The 16,048-nt window shown below is 37.5% G+C and overlaps 1 protein-coding gene across 5 annotated transcripts in view; it reads left to right on the top strand.

Annotated features, from left to right (window-relative positions):
* Positions 1 to 16,048, top strand: part of PIGN (phosphatidylinositol glycan anchor biosynthesis class N) — a 110,825-nt gene that overhangs the window by 33,830 nt on the left and 60,947 nt on the right. The window lies entirely within an intron of this gene.

Raw genomic sequence — 16,048 nt, 5'->3', positions numbered from 1 at the left:
ATAATGTAATAGTTCCTAGGGTGATGAAATAGCAAATGTGTCAAGATAGAGGAAGAACAAGATTGCTAAGATCCTGTAACATATCTTAGACTTGTAAAAGGGTCCAATGGATCCATATGGTAATCGCATATCCTATTTTATCCTATTATTTAAAAAATAAGTAAATTTTACCTTTGATATTTTAAAGACCTCTAAGAAAGAATAAAAATCATGAAATATTCATTATGACAAATAGAACTGCTTAAAAAACCCTCAAAACTAAAATTGGGTCTAATGGACCCTGAGTCTATGCCAAGGAATGACCAGCAGGTGGAGCTACATGACTAGAAAAAGTATAGTTTGGCTACATTGAAAGTACCTTAAAAAGGAGGAAAAAACACTTTCTATTTGAAAAGTGTGTATAGAGACTAAAGTAAGATAAGAAAAACATTAAAAGAAAAAAATTCCATGAAATGAGAAAAGAACAAGAGAAGACTCTTAAGAGATATTTTAGAAAAAAATGAAAATGGGACGGAGATATTGTACCTTGCCAATAGAAGCCAAAACATCTGTTATATTTTATTTAAAAATCACTATTTAAATTCAGGGAACTGAAATAAATTTTAACAGAATATTTTAATATTAATATTTTCTACTAAAATGACAAAAGATACTTTGATTCTTTTTAATATATTTATTTCTTTTAGTCTGATATGGATTAAAATTCCTCCCTTGGACCAAATTTTAAATATTTGTTTTAATGTGAATCTTTCTACCACTTCATCCATCTGATTTACTAATTATTTACTAAAAGTGTAATTTTCTGCCTCAAACCCGAAATTCTTCTTTTAAAAAAGTAACTTTGGGGACTTCCCTGGTAGCACAGTAGTTAAGAATCCTCCTGCTAATGCAGGGGACACAGGTTTGAGCCCTGGTTCTGGAAGATCCTACATGCCACAACTACTGAGCCTGCACTCCAGAGCATGCGAGCCATAACTATGGAAGCCCGCGCACCTAGAGCCCATGCTCTGCAGCAAGAGAAGCCACCACAATGAGAAGCCCGCGCACCGTAATGAAGAGTAGCCCCTGCTCGCCACAACTAGAGAAAGCCTGCGTACATCAACAAAGACCTGACACAGCCAAAAATAAATAAATAAATATTTTTTTAAAAAGTAACTTTTATACATCACATACCTATATTGGAAAATATTCATTTACTTTATTATGACATGAAAGATAAGATTCTATGTCATTGGTCAGTCTAAAGGAGTACAAATTATTCTATAAATACTTTTTTTTCCTGCTTTCTCTTTGTCTTCTTGATATAGTTTTTCCTTTAAATAGATATTCTAAAAAGGAATGGAGTAGGTATCATTAGGTATCTCTAAAATATCATTTGTAAATGCAAATGATAAAAATCTGAGTAAAGAATATATAATACTTCTAAGGGTAGCATTTTAAGGAGATTTCACCCTCCAAACACTAGTTCACCCTGAAAAAATGCTGAAAGTCTTGATAATTCTAAAACATGGTTTAGTTTCTTCTACAGTGTTCATATAACTATGGAAAAAAGATGAAACAATAGCAATCACAGCAAAGAAATGTGCACAATTAATATTTATTTCTCTTTTGCTTTTTAATTAAGCTTAACATGTTGATAATAGATTCTTTTAAAACTTGATGTTTTCAATATAAAAGATTTTGTCAATAGAGGAAAAATTTTCATACAAATTACTGTGTAGAAATGTTGCATTGCTATTATCATAAATATTACTTCTGCCAAATTCTCTCTCTTCTCCCTCTTTGTGATTCCAATTATGTGTGTATATATATATATGTGTGTGTGTGTATATATACAGGAGAAATATATATATCTATATATATATATATATATATATGTTCCTGTTAACAATGATGTGTATGGTTGATTTTTTAAATGGTCTTTTCTGTATTTTCTTTCTGCTCTTCAAGATTGAGGCAAGATATTTTCTATTGACCTATCTTCTGATATACCAAATCTCTCTTCTGCTTTGTCTAGTTTGTGGCTATCAGTTATCACTTGTTTTTCAGTTCTAGGACTTTTATTTCAATTTATGTAAAAAGTAGATTCCAGATACGTGGTGCAATTTTCTGTCTTATTCTCCATTATTGAATATATTAACCACAATTATTTTAAAGTCTGTACTTGATAACACCAATAACCGTATTGTTTGTGAGTTTGTTACTGTTGTCCTTTGTCAGTTGGTCCTGTTGTTGAGTCTGGTAGTTTTTAAATGAACCCTTATCATTGTACATTAAAAGTTTTAGAAGCTCTGGATTATCTCATTCTCTGGAGAGGTCTTACCTTAACCTCTGACAGGCGCAGAGCAGTAGCTGACTCAAAGCTGTGTTGCAGTTTGTTCCTTTGTCTCTTCTTCCCACTGGTTTGTGTCTGCTCTTAGAGTGGAGCCACCCATGGATCTCAGCTGAAGCTTGTTGTGTTAGCTAGAGCCCTTCCTCTTAGGTGCCTCCTAAACATCAGATTTTCTCTCTCATATATCTTGAGATTACTGTCCTACTTTTCAGGTGCCTTCTCCCCAACTTCTTGTCCTCTTGTCCTAAACAGCTGAAGAATTCGGCTGAGTGTAAAGTTCACCTTCCCTCTTACCAGCACTTGGCCTCTGTTTCTTTATCTGAGTTCTCCATATATAAATTCTTGCTTATAAAAATTCCTTCTCTCATTTTTCTTAAGACTTCACTTCAGAATCTGTATTAAATTAGTTTAAGTAATTCCAGATAACCTTCTTTTCATGTCTTTTTTTTAAAAATCCAGAATGAAAATTGTATATTGTTCTCTTATTTTTATTCTCTTTTGGGTCCTCAAGTCCCGGCTTCATGGGATGCTGCAAACCTTAATTTTTATCTCTACAGTCTGATAAGATTGCCAAAGGCTTTGTTGGATTCTCTACATCCTGGCAGCAGCCATCTGCCCAAATTCTCAGCCTTTTTCCTTGTGTACAGATGCCCTAAGGGTTACAATTTTCTGTGTGATTTCTTTCTAGGGTCCAAACCCTTCAATTCTTGATGGTCTTAAGACCATCAAGGGTCTGCTAGCTCTCCAGTACCTTCAAATTTATTTTTAATTTTGTTTTATCAGGCTTTCTGGTTGTTCCTGGTGGGAGCATTGGTATGCCAAAGCTTCTCCATCATAGCCAGAAACTATGGTTAAATTTTAATGTTTTAATTATTTTAAAAATCTGGTTAGTAAAATGTGAATGAAAAAGTAATACATCTTGGGGCTTCCCTGGTGGTGTAGTGGTTAAGAATCCGCCTGCCAATGCAGGGGACACGGGTTCAGTCCCTGGTCCAGGAAGATCCCACATGCCACGGAGCACCTAAGCCTGTGTGCCGCAATTACTGAGCCCGTGTGCTGCAACTACTGAAGCCTGCACACCGAGAGCCTGTGCTCCTCACCAAGAGACGCCACTGCAATGAGAAGCCTGCGCACCACAGCGAAGAGTAGCCCCTGCTCGCCACAACTAGAGAAAGACAGCGCGCAGCGACGAAGACCCAACACAGCCAAAAATAAATAAAACAAAATAAATGAATTAAGAAAAAAAAAAAGTAATACATCTTCACAATAAAAGTCACACAGATGATAATAAAAAGTTCCCGTGCCTGGTGTGTTCCAGTCTTTACAGTCTTTGTTCCTGGAGGTGTAGCTGCAGTTTCTTATGTATCTGTCTATATATATATCATGTGTACCTATGTATGTGTATGTATATATCCCTTTGGCTACATATTTTTGATTTTAATTATGAAATTATTCAAACACACTGAAAAGAATGAAGACTATAACAAAAATCCTTGTACCTACAATCCAGGTTTTAAAAATGTTAACATTTTACCATATTTCTTTAGATCCTCTTTTTTTCTTAAGAAGTAAAGTGGTGTAATATAATTGAATCCCTATTTTTAAAATCTACCAATTTTTTTTTCTACAATTCTCTTTTTTTCCCTTCAGTATGATTTTCAAGATTTACCAGCATTGGCACGTGCAGCTCCCCGTTATTCATTTTAATTTGTATACATTACTCCTTTGATTACTCCCTTGCCAACCCCCCTTCTTTGGTTCTTATTTGTTTTGTCTTTTTTACATGGATGTTAAAATATTGTACCTTATATTCTGGACTTTTTATTTTTCACAAAACTTCTTTATGTTTAAAATATGTGATACTAAGACTTATTTGGCAGTCGTTCTCAACTTATGGAAAACTAAAAAAATTACATGGGGAACACGTTTATAAGAGTCTTTAATGTCATAATGCAACAGTGAGGTTTGTATAGAACATTTTGATGAATTCCAGACACATTCTGAACCTTTGGTATGTCCCTAAATTTATAGAGTCCATTTAGAAAAATATAAATTAGACTGACCATGGTTTCTAATACTCCATATATAATGTAATATTTCATATAAAATATGTATATAATGTAATGTAACAAGTATTTCTCTTTAAAAATGTTTCTTATTTTTTTTTAAGACTTCACTTGAGAACATAAATTAGCTTAAGTAATTTATTTCCAGACAAGCTTTTTTTCCCTTTTTTTATTTAGTTTAGCAAATTGTTAGGTGCTTTAAGAATAGCAAGGTACATTCTTTTATTTTTCTTCCTTTTTTAGGTCTGCAATATTTTGATAGCATTTTCTTAAACATCTTTATTGGAGTATAATTGCTTTACAATGGTGTGTCAGTTTCTGCTTTATAACAAAGTGAATGAGTTATACATACACATATATCCCCATATCTCTTCCCTCTTGCATCTTCCTCTTTCCCACCCTCCCTATCCCACCATTCTACCTGGTCACAAAGCAGCGAGCTGATCTCCCTGTGCTATGCAACTGCTTTCCACTAGCTATCTATTTTACATTTGGTAGTGTATACCATATATACATTACCACTCTCTCACTTTGTCCCAGCTTACCCTTCCCCCTCCCCGTGTCCTCAAGTCCATTCTCTATTAGATCTGTGTCTTTGTTCCCATCTTTCCCCTAGGTTCTTCATGACCTTTTTTTTTTTCTTTTTTTGGATTCCATATATATGTCTTAGCATACGGTATTTGTTTTTCTCTTTCTGACTTACTTCATTCTGTAAGACAGCCTCTAGGTCCATCCACCTCACTACAAATAACTCAATTTCGTTTCTTTTTATGGCTGAGTAATATTCCATTGTATATATGTGCCACATCTTCTTTATCCATTCATCTGTCCATGGACACGTAGGTTGCTTCCATGTCCTGGCTATTGTAAATAGAGCTGCAATGAACATTGTGGTACATGACTCTTTTTGAATTATGGTTTTCTCAGGGTATATGCCCAGTAGTGGGATTGCTGGGTCGTATGGTAGTTCTATGTTTAGTTTTTTAAAGAACTGGCATACTCTTCTCCATAGGGGCTGTATCAATTTACATTCCCACCAACAGTGCAAGAGGGTGCCCTTTTCTCCACACTCTCTCCAGCATTTATTGTTTGTAGATTTTTTGATGATGGCCATTCTGACTGGTGTGAGATGATATCTCATTGTAGTTTTGATTTGCATTTCTCTAATGATTAATGATGTTGAGCATTCTTTCATGTGTTTCTTGGCAATCTGTATATCTTCTTCGGAGAAATGTCGCTTAGGTCATCTGCCCAATTTTGGATTAGGTTTTTTTTTTTTTTTTTTCAGTATGTGGGCCTCTCACTGTTGTTGTCTCTCCTGTTGCGGAGCACAGGCTCCGGACGCGCAGGCTCAGCGGCCATGGCTCACGGGCCCAGCCGCTCTGCGGCATGTGGGATCTTCCCGGACCAGGGCACGAACCCGTGTCCCCTGCATCGGCAGGCGGACTCTCAACTACTGCGCCACCAGGAAGCCCAGGTTGTTTGTTTTTTTAATATTGAGCTGCATGAGCTGCTTGTAAATTTTGGAGATTAATCCTTTGTCAGTTGCTTCATTTGCAAATATTTTCTCCCATTCTGAAGGTTGTCTTTTTGTCTCGTTTATGGTTTCCTTTGCTGTGCAAAAGCGTTGAAGTTTCATTAGGTCCCATTTGTTTATTTTTGTTTTCATTTCTCTAGGAGGTGGGTCAAAAAGGATCTTGCTCTGATTTATGTCATGGAGTGTTCTGCCTATGTTTTCCTCTAAGAGTTTAATAGTGTCTGGACTTACATTTAGGTCTTTAATCTATTTTGAGTTTATTTTTGTGTGTGGTGTTAGGAAGTGTTCTAACTTCATTCTTTTACATGTAACTGTACAGTTTTCCCAGCACCACTTATTGAAGAGGCTGTCTTTTCTCCACTGTATATTCTTGCCTCCTTTATCAAAGATAAGGTGACCATATGTGCATGGGTTTATCTCTGGGCTTTCTATCCTGTTCCATTAATCTATATTTCTGTTTTTGTGCCAGTACCATACTGTCTTGATTACTGTAGCTTTGTAGTATAGTCTGAAGTCAGGGAGCCTGATTCCTCCAGCTCTGTTTTTCGTTCTCAAGATTGCTTTGGCTATTCGGGGTCTTTTGTGTTTCCATACAATTTGTGAACTTTTTTGTTCTAGTTCTGTGAAAAATGCCAGTGGTAGTCTGATAGGGATTGCATTGAATCTGTAGATTGCTTTGGGTATTAGAGTCATTTTCACAATGTTGATTCTTCCCATCCAAGAACATGGTATATCTCTCCATCTATTTCTATCATCTTTAATTTCTTTCATCAGTGTCTTATAGTTTTCTGCATACAGGTCTTTTGTCTCCTTAAGTAGGTTTATTCCTAGATATTTTATTCTTTTTGCTGCAGTGGTAAATGGGAGTGTTTCCTTAATTTCTCTTTCAGATATTTTGTCATTAGTGTATAGGAATGCCAGAGATTTCTGTGCATTAATTTTGTATCCTGCTACTTTACCAAATTCATTGATTAGCTCTAGTAGTTTTCCAGTGGCATTTTTAGGATTCTCTATGTATAGTATCATGTCATCTGCAAGCAGAGACAGTTTTACTTCTCCTTTTCCAATTTGTATTCCTTTAATTTCTTTTTTTTTTTTTTTAAACATCTTTATTGGAGCATAATTGCTTTACAATGGTATGTTAGTTTCAGCTTCACAACAAAATGAATCAGTTATATATATACATATGTTCCCATATCTCTTCCCGCTTGCGTCACCCTCCCTCCCACCCTCCCTATCCCACCCCTCCAGGCGGTCACACAGCACCGAGCTGATCTCCCTGTGCTATGCGGCTGCTTCCCACTAGCTATCTACCTTACGTTTGGTAGTGTATACATGTCCATGCCTCTTTATTGCTTTGTCACCGTTTACCCTTCCCCCTCCCCATAGCCTCAAGTCCGTTCTCTAGTAAGTCTGTGTCTTTATTCCTGTTTCACCCCTAGGTTTTTCATGACATTTTTTTTTTTCTTAAATTCCATATATATGTGTTAGCATACGGTATTTGTCTCTCTCTTTCTGACTTACTTCACTCTGTATGACAGACTCTAGGTCTATCCACCTCATTACAAATAGCTCAATTTCGTCTCTTTTTATGGCTGAGTAATATTCCATTGTATATATGTGCCACATCTTCTTTATCCATTCATCCGATGATGGACACTTAGGTTGATTCCATCTCTGGGCTATTGTAAATAGAGCTGCAATGAACATTTTGGTACATGACTCTTTTTGAATTATGGTTTTCTCAGGGTATATGCCCAGTAGTGGGATTGCTGGGTCATATGGTAGTTCTATTTGTAGCTTTTTAAGGAACCTCCATACTGTTCTCCACAGTGGCTGTATCAATTTACATTCCCACCAACAGTGTAAGAGGGTTCCCTTTTCTCCACACCCTCTCCAGCATTTATTGTTTCTAGATTTTTTGATGATGGCCATTCTGACTGGTGTGAGATGATATCTCATTGTAGTTTTGATTTGCATTTCTCTAATGATTAGTGATGTTGAGCATTCTTTCATGTGTATGTTGGCACTCTGTATATCTTCTTTGGAGAAATGTCTATTTAGGTCTTCTGCCCATTTTTGGATTGGGTTGTTTGTTCTTTTGTTATTAAGCTGCATGAGCTGCTTATAAATTTTGGAGATTAATCCTTTGTCAGTTGCTTCATTTGCAAATATTTTCTCCCATTCTGAGGGTTGTCTTTCGGTCTTCTTTATGGTTTCCTTTGCTGCGCAAAAGCTTTTAAGTTTCATTAGGTCCCATTTGTTTACTTTTGTTTTTATTTCCATTTCTCTAGGAGGTGGGTCAAAAAGGATCTTGCTGTGATTTATGTCATAGAGTGTTCTGCCTATGTTTTCCTCTAAGAGTTTGATAGTTTCTGGCCTTACATTTAGGTCTTTAATCCATTTTGAGCTTATTTTTGTGTATGGTGTTAGGGAGTGATCTAATCTCATACTTTTACATGTAGCTGTCCAGTTTTCCCAGCACCACTTATTGAATAGGCTGTCCTTTCTCCACTGTACATTTCTGCCTCCTTTGTCAAAGATAAGGTGACCATATGTGCGTGGGTTTATCTCTGGGCTTTCTATCCTGTTCCATTGATCTATATTTCTGTTTTTGTGCCAGTACCATACTGTCTTGATTACTGTAGCTTTGTAGTATAGTCTGAAGTCAGGAAGCCTGATTCCTCCAGCTCCATTTTTCGTTCTCAAAATTGCTTTGGCTATTCGGGGTCTTTTGTGTTTCCATACAAATTGTGAGATTTTTTGTTCTAGTTCTGTGAAAAATGCCAGTGGTAGTCTGATAGGGATTGCATTGAATCTGTAGATTGCTTTGGGTAGTAGAGTCATTTTCACAATGTTGATTCTTCCAATCCAAGAACATGGTATATCTCTCCATCTATTCGTATCATTTTTAATTTCTTTCATCAGTGTCTTATAATTTTCTGCATACAGGTCTTTTGTCTCCTTAGGTAGGTTTATTCCTAGGTATTTTATTCTTTTTGTTGCAATGGTAAATGGGAGTGTTTTCTTGATTTCACTTTCAGATTTTTCATCCTTAGTGTATAGGAATGCCAGAGATTTCTGTGCATTAATTTTGTATCCTGCTACTTTACCAAATTCATTGATTAGCTCTAGTAGTTTTCCAGTGGCATTTTTAGGATTCTCTATGTATAGTATCATGTCATCTGCAAGCAGAGACAGTTTTACTTCTCCTTTTCCAATTTGTATTCCTTTAATTTCTTTTTCTTCTCTGATTGACGTGGCTAGGACTTCCAAAACTATGTTGAATAATAGTTGGCAGCCTGGTCTTGTTCCTGATCTTAGACAAAATGGTTTCAGTTTTTCACCATTGAGGACGATGTTGGCTGTGGGTTTGTCATATATGGCCTTTATTATGTTGAGCTAAGTTCTCTCTATGCTTACTTTCTGGAGGGTTTTTATCATAAATGGGTGTTGAATTTTGTCGAAAGCTTTCTCTGCATCTAGTGAGATGATCATTTGGGTTTTCTCCTTCAATTTGTTAATATGGTGTATCACATTGATTGATTTGCGTACATTGAAGAATCCTTGCATTCCTGGATAAACCCCACTTGATCATGGTGTGTGATCCTTTTAGTGTGCTGTTGGATTCTGTTTGCTAGTATTTTGTTGAGGATTTTTGCATCTATGTTCATCAGTGATATTGGCCTGTAGTTTTCTTTCTTTGAGACATCTTTGTGTGGTTTTGGTATCACGGTGATGGTGACCTCGTAGAATGAGTTTGGAAGTGTTCCTCCATCTGCTATATTTTGGAACAGTTTGAGAAGGATAGGTGTTACCTCTTCTCTAAATGTTTGATAGAATTCACCTGTGAAGCCATCTGGTCCTGGCGTTTTGTTTGTTGGAAGATTTTTAATCACGGTTTCAATTTCAGTGCTTCTGATTGGTCTGTTCATATTTTCTATTTCTTCCTGGTTCAGTCTCCACAGGTTATGCATTTCTAAGAATTTGTCCATTTCTTCCAGGTTGTCCATTTTATTGGCATATAGTTGCTTGTAGTAATCTCTTGTGATCCTTTGTATTTCTGCAGTGTCAGTTGTTACTTCTCCTTTTTCATTTCTAAATCTATTGATTTGAGTCTTCTCCCTTTTTTTCTTGATGAGTCTGACTAATGGTTTATGAATTTTGTTTATCTTCTCAAAGAACCAGCTTTTAGTTTTATTGATCTTTGCTATTGTTTCCTTCATTTCTTTTTCATTTATTTCTGATCTGATCTTTATGATTTCTTTCCTTCTGCTAACTTTGGGGGTTTTTTGTTCTTCTTTTTCTAATTGCTTTCGGTGTAAGGTTAGGTTGTTTATTTAAGATGTTTCTTGTTTCTTAAGGTAGGATTGTATTGCTATAAACTGCCCTCTTAGAACTGCTTTTGCTGCATCCCATAGGTTTTGGGTCATCGTGTTTTCATTGTCATTTTTTTCTAGGTATTTTTTGATTTCCTCTTTGATTTCTTCAGTGATCTCTTGGTTATTAAGTAGTGTATTGCTTAGCCTCCATGTGTTTGTATTTTTTACAGATTTTTTTCTCGTAATTGATATCTAGTCTCATAGCATTGTGGTTGGAAAAGATGCTTGATACGATTTCAACTTTCTTAAATTTACCAAGGCTTGATTTGTGAGCCAAGATATGATCTATCCTGGAGAATGCTCCGTGAGCACTTGAGAAGAAAGAGTATTCTGTTGTTTTGGAATGGAATGTCCTATAAATATCAATTAAGTTCATCTTATTTAATATATCATTTGAAGCCTGTGTTTCCTTATTTATTTTCATTTTGGATGATCTGTTCATTGGTGAAAGTGGGGTGTTAAAATCCCTTACTATGATTGTGTTACTGTCGATTTCCCCTTTTATGGCTGTTAGTATTTGCCTTATGTATTGAGGTGCTCCTGTGTCAGATGCATAAATATTTACAATTATTATGTCTTCTTCTTGGATTGATCCCTTGATCATTATGTAGCGTCCTTCTGTGTCTCTGGTAATAGTCATTGTTTTAAAGTCTATTTTGTCTGATATGAGAATTGTTACTCCAGCTTTCTTTTGATTTCCATTTGCATGCAATATCTTTTTCCATCCCCTCACTTTCAGTCTGAATGTGTCTCTAGGTCTGAAGTGGGTCTGTTGTAGACAGCATATATATGGGTCTTGTTTTTGTATCCATTCAGCCAGTCTGTGTCTTTTCATTGGAGCACTTAATCCATTTACATTTAAGGTAATTATCGATATGTATGTTCCTATTACCATTTTCTTAATTGTTTTGGGTTTGTTACTGTAGGTCTTTTCCTTCTCTTGTGTTTCCTGCCTAGAGAAGTTCCTTTAGCATTTGTTATAAATTGCTGGTTTGGTGGTACTGAATTCTCTTAGCTTTTGCTTGTCTGTAGAGCTTTTAATTTCTCTGTCAAATCTGAATGAGATCCTTGCTGGGTAGAGTAATCTTGGTTGTAGGTTTTTCCCCTTCATCACTTTAAATATATCCTGCCATTCCCTTCTGGCTTGCAGAGTTTCTGCTGAAAAATCAGCTGTTAACCTTATGGGGATTCCGTTGTATGTTATTTGTTGTTTTTCCCTTGTTGCTTTTAATATGTTTTCTTTGTATTTAATTTTTGATTGTTTGATTAATATGTGTCTTTACATTTTTCTCCTTGAATTTATCCTGTATGGGACTCTCTGTGCTTCCTGGACTTGATTAACTATTTCCTTTCCCTTATTAGGGAAGCTTTCCACTATAATCTCTTCAAATATTTTCTCAGTCCCTTTCTTTTTCTCTTCTTCTCCTGGAACCCCTATAATTCGAATGTTGGTGTGTTTAATGTTGTCCCAGAGGACTCTGACACTGTTCTCAATTCTTTTCATTCTTTCTCTTTATTCTGCTCTGCAGTATTTATTTCCACTATTTTATCTTCCAGGTCACTTATCCGTTCTTCTGCCTCAGTTATTCTACTATTGATGCCTTCTAGAGAATTTTTAGTTTCATTTATTGTGTTGTTCATCACCGTTTGTTTGCTCTTTGTTTCTTCTAGGTCCTTGTTAAACGTTTCTTGTATTTTCTCCATTCTATTTCCAAGATTTTGGATCATCTTTTCTTTGATTATTCTGAATTCTCTTTCAGGTAGACTGCCTATTTCCTCTTCATTTGTTAGGTCTGGTGGGTTTTTACCTTGCTCCTTCATCTGCTGTGTGGTTCTCTGTCTTCTCATTTTGCTTAACTTACTATGTTTGGGGTCTCCTTTTCACAGGCTGGAGGTTCGTAGTTTCCCTTGTTTTTGGTGTCTGTCCCCAGTGGCTAAGGTTGGTTCAGTGGGTAGTGTAGGCTTCCTGGTGCAGGGGAGTAGTGCCTGTGTTCTGGTGGATGAGGCTGGATCTTGTCTTTTTGGTGGGCCGGTCCACGTCTGGTGGTGTGTTTTGGGGTGTCTTGGCCTTATTATGGTTTTAGGCAACTTCTCTGCTAATGGATGGGGTTGTGTTCTTGTGTTGCTAGTTGTTTGGCTTAGGGTGTCCCGCGCTGTAGCTTGCTGATCATTGAGTGGAGCTGGGTCTTGGCATTGAGATGTAGGTCTCTGGGAGATTTTCGCCATTTGATATCATGTGGAGCTGGGAGGTCTCTTGTGGACCAATGTTGTGAACTTGGCTCTTCCACCTCAGAGGCACAGCTCTGACAGCTGGCTGGAGTACCAAGAGCCTGTCATCCACAAGGCTCAAGATAAAAGGGAGAAAATAAATAAATAAAATAAAATAAAATAGTTATTAAAATAAAAAAAAATCATTAAAAAAAAGCTTTTTTTAAGTAATAAAAAAAAAAAAGAGTAGAGCAACCAAACCAAAAACACAAATCCACCAATGATAAGAAGTGCTAACAAAAAAAAAAATGGACAGACGGAACCCTAGGACAAATGGTAAAAGCAAAATTATACAGACAAAATCACACACAGAAGCATACACATACACACTCACAAAAAGAGAAAAAGGGAAAAAATATATATATATATCGTTGCTCCCAAAGTCCACCTCTTCAATTTGGGATGATTCATTGTCTATTCAGGTATTCCACAGATGCAGGATACATCAAGTTGTTTGTGGAGATTTAATTCACTGCTCCTGAGGCTGCTGGGGAAAATTTCCCTTTCTCTTTGTTCGCACAGCTCCCAGGGTTCAGCTTTGGCATTGGTCCCGCCTCTGCGTGTAGGTCGCCTGAGGGCGTCTGTTCTTTGCTCAGACAGGACGGGGTTAAAGGAGCAGCTGATTCAGGGGCTCTGGCTCACCCCGGCCTGGGGGAAGGAGGGGTACAGAGTGTGGGGCAAGCCTGCTGTGGCAGAGGGCGGCGTGATGTTGCACCAGCCTGAGGCATGCCGTGCGTTCTCCCGGGGAAGTTGTCCCTGGATCTCAGGACCCTGGTAGTGGCGGGCTGCACAGGCTCCGGGAGGGGAGGTGTGGAGAGTGACCTGTGCTCGCACACAGGCTTCTTGGTGGCGGCAGCAGCTGCCTTAGCATCTCATGCCAGTCTCTGGGGTCCGCGCTGATAGCCACGGCTCACGCCCGTCTCTAGAACTCCTTTAAGCAGCGCTCTTAATCCCCTCTCCTCGCGCACCAGGAAACAAAGAGGCAAGAAAAAGTCTCTTGTCTCTTCGGCAGGTCCAGACTTTTTCCGGGACTCCCTCCCGGCGAGCTGTGGCGCACTAGCCCCCTTCAGGCTGTGTTCACGCTGACAACCCCAGTCCTCTCCCGGCGCTCCAACCGAAGCCCGAGCCTCAGCTCCCAGCCCCGCTCGCCCCGGCAGGTGAGCAGACAAGCCTCTCGGGCTGGTGCGTGCCGGTCGGCACCGATCCTCTCTGTGCGGGAGTCTCTCCGATTTGCCCTCCGCACCCCTGTTGCTGTGCTCTCCTCCGTGGCCCCGAGGCTCCCCACTCCGCCACCCGCAGTTCCCGCCCGTGAAGGGGCTCCTAGTGTGTGGAAACCTTTCCTCCTTCACAGCTCCCTCTCACTGGTGCAGGTCCCGTCCCTGTTCTTTTGTCTCTGTTTATTCTTTTTTCTTTTGCCCTACCCAGGTACGTGGGGAGTTTCTTGCCTTTTGGGAGGTCTGAGGTCTTCTGCCAGTGTTTAGTAGGTGTTCTGTAGGAGTTGTTCCACATGTAGATGTATTTCTGATGTATTTGTGGGGAGGAAGTTGATCGCCACGTCTTACTCTTCTGCCATCTTGAAGCTCCTCTCCTTATAGCATTTTAATCAATTAAGATTTATTGATTCATTTTATGTGCTTTGCACTTTGCTGAGTATTATTGATATTAATGTAAATAATTAGTGGCCCTCATGAAGGTTAAAATTTAATTGAAGAGAAATAAATTGATGATGAGACCACACTAAAGTGCTAATGGTGTGAGGTGAGATTTGGAGTAGACCATAAAGGATGATAAGATTTGATTTTGGAAAGCAGAGACTGGAGGATCTTTATGAACAATAACTCAGACGTGAAGGCAAGATAGGTGAAGAATGAAGAGCTTAACCATTTTATAACTGAGAGTATATATTTGGGATAATGGGAAATTAAGTAGAATAGAAGGAGATGGTCATCAGTAGTCCAGGACATTTAGAATTGATGAAGTAGACAATAATATACCCATATCAATTTCAAGTATATCAGAAGATGTAATCAGTGTTTTAGGAAGTGGAGTGGATTAGAGCAAGGGGAAGGAAGATCAACTTAGAAGGGTTTTATAGAACTTCGGAAAATTTATCTTAGGTGTAGCCTTCAAAGAATTCCTGTGCCCTTTGGCCCAGTAATTCCATTTCTAAGACTTCTAGGAAGATATTCCAAAATGTGTGGTGTCTGAAGGACAGAGAACTGGATCATGGCAACAGTTTGAAGTAATTTGTTTTTCTTTCATGTATTCTTGCTTCCTGGTACCTTTTTCCTCCACATCCCATTGAGTCCAGGGGTGGGGGATTTTCCTACAATCTGGCAAAGTGATTGGGTTCCCATGAGTTGCAAGATCTGGGATCCCTTGGAGTAGGCACATATTCTTAATCAAGCCTCTATAGAACTGTAGAGAGTTCATAGTTGAGTTCTGGGGTTCTTGAATTTTCTGAAATTATATGTAAGATTTTGGATTATTTATTTTTCTAGAGCAAGTTTCAGATTCTGAAAGATGTCTGTGACCCACCCAAACTAATAACATTGCTTAAAAGATGAACTTTCTACAAAGTCTCCGTCTCATCTCTTTAGAAGCTGCTGAAACCAAGTAGAAAGAAGACAAGTGATTATTGAGCCATATGAAATTATCAAAATTTAATTTAGTAGTTTTTGACATATAAAAACATCAATTTCAAATGATCCAACCTAATATATCCTTAAATAACTTTTTTATACTTTTAAAATGTAAAGGTATTCACTTTAGGAATGTAGATGCTAGTTAAGCAGTATATATTCAATTTTGTGTTTAAATATACTTATTTAAAAATTACTTATGCAGTATTAGGAGTATTTCTCCTTTGTATTTAAGGTTTTTACTGTGGTAAAACAAGGACAGGGAAATGGTGGAAAGAGAAATGCAAGATAGGAAAACCAAAAAAGTATATGGTGTAATACAAAAATAGCAAATATATTCAAATTATTCACTAACTTTAATTGTTGGTTAAGCTCTGCTCAGATCTCTTAGATAATGAAAATTGTCAGGCCCTGTCTGGCTCAAGGGTACAAAGCACCGTAGTGAATCTGCCCTGTCTGTTGTGTCTACCATGAGCATGAGAGAGCTGAGTGTTGTAACTCAGACCACTCATTTGTTGTTCCATTAATTACATTGATTTAATCAGAATTTCTGTGTTAGCCAGAGCATTACATTTCTTCCAATGATGTATTGTATGACTGTCATAAGTGGAGTTTGGCAGTTGAAACTTTGAGTCAAGAAAACCAAATTTAATTTATAAGTTATTTCTTGGAAGAGTTCAGATAACCAGCAGTGATACAATTTGGCTCAGAGTTTGTTTGTTTGTTTCTTTCTGTCTTTACTCAATTTTCACCATCTTTTTATTTTCAATTAAGCAAAGAACCAAGAAAAAATGTGATTAAAATGAAGAAGCATTTTAAAC

The sequence above is a fragment of the Globicephala melas genome, chromosome 13, assembly GCF_963455315.2.
Source record: "Globicephala melas chromosome 13, mGloMel1.2, whole genome shotgun sequence".
Classification (NCBI taxonomy): Eukaryota; Metazoa; Chordata; class Mammalia; order Artiodactyla; family Delphinidae; genus Globicephala; species Globicephala melas.
Note: the sequence above shows the minus strand (reverse complement) of the source record. Positions and strands in the feature narration are given on the sequence as shown.